Below are 1,757 nucleotides of genomic sequence, written 5' to 3'. Positions count from 1 at the left end.
AAAAGACAGGTGCTCCCCAGGTATTTATAGAATATTTCTCAACCACCTTTACTGAGCCAGTGTGGTGTAGTGGTTAACTTCTTAATGTAAGCCACCCTGAGTCTGCCTGGCAGGGAGGGTGGGATATAAATTGAATTAAACAAACAAACAAACAAACAAATAAATAAATAAATAAGAGCAGTGGACTCTAATCTGGAGAACTGGGTTTGATTCTCCACTCCTCCACATGAAGCCAGGTGGGTGACCTTGGGCCAGTCACAGTTCCCTAATATGAACATAGGAAGAGCCTTGCTGGATCAGACCAGTGGTCCATCTAGTCCAGCATCCTCTCACACAGTAGCCAACCAATGCTTCTGGAGGGCCAACAACAGGGCACAGAGGCCAAGACCTTCATAAGAACATAAGAAGAGCTCTGCTGGATCAGACCAGTGGTCCATCTAGTCCAGCATCCTCTCACACAGTGGCGAACCCATTCCTCTGGAGGGCCAAAAACAATAGAAGAAGAAGAGATTGGATTTATACCCCGCCCTTCACCACCCAAAGGTGTCTCAGAGTGGCTTACAAACTCCTTTCCCTTCCCCTCCCCACAACAGATACCCTGTGAGGTAGGCGGGGCTGAGAGAGTTCTGACAGAGACTGCTCTTTTTCAAGAACAGCTGTGCCAGAGCTTGTGACTGACCCAAGGTCACATCAGCAGGTGCAAGTGGACCTATGTCAAACTGAGGTGGACAAGAGAGGCTAGACCGAGTGAAGTAAATAAAAGGGAGCACAGGCTGTGGCAAATAAAATGCAAGTCAGTGATCAGACAGGCAAAAGGGACTATAAGGAGCATACTGCAAAAAACATAAAGACCAACAAGAAAAATGTCTTCAAATACATTAGTAAATCCATTAGTGAAAGGATTACCAAAGTATGAATGGGAAATGGCAGTGAAGCTGAATGCATTTTTTGCCTCTGTCTACACCATAGAAGATGGGAGGAGCTTGCCCACTCTAGAACTGTCGATTTCCAGAAGGTTATTGAAAGACCTATGTCAAACTGAGGTGGACAAGAGAGGAGGTCCTATGACTGATGGACAAATTAAAGACTGACAAATCACCAGGCCAAGATGGCATACACCCAAGAGTTCTGAAAGAACGCAAATGTGGATTTTCTGACAAAAATATAAAATCTATCATTAAAACCTCCCTCCATTCCTGAGGACTGGAAGGTAGCTAAAGTAATCCCTATCTTTAAAAAGGTTTCAGAGGAGATCTGGGAATTTACAGACCTGTCAATCTAATGTCAATACTGGGTAAGTTGGTGGAATCCGTTATTAAAGATAGAATTAGTGGGCACATTGATGAACAAAAGTCCTTGGCCTAAAGCTATTGAGCTAAGTTTGTGGATGACACTAAGTTGTTTAGGGTGGTGAGAACCAGGGAGGATTATAAGGTGCTCCAGAGGGATCTGTTGAGGCTGAGTGGGCATCAACATGGCAAATGAGGTTTAATCCTAAATATAAATACATGTTGATGAGGTCCAAACTGGTGGAGACTGACTGGGAGACAGATCTCTGAGTCATGGTAGATAACTCACTGAAAATGTAGACTCAGTGTGCGACTGCAATAAAAAAAAGGCAAATGCTATGCTGGGGATTATTAGGTTTCCCCCCCCAACGATCTAGGCCATGCCCCCAACGTGAGTGACGTGGCTGCGTCACCTCTGGTGATGCAGCTTCGGGGGCGGAGATCCCCCCGGAGCCCGATTCCGCCGCG

The sequence above is a fragment of the Gekko japonicus genome, unplaced genomic scaffold (assembly GCF_001447785.1).
Source record: "Gekko japonicus isolate JY-2015 unplaced genomic scaffold, Gekko_japonicus_V1.1 scaffold2355, whole genome shotgun sequence".
NCBI lineage: Eukaryota > Metazoa > Chordata > Lepidosauria > Squamata > Gekkonidae > Gekko > Gekko japonicus.
Note: the sequence above shows the minus strand (reverse complement) of the source record.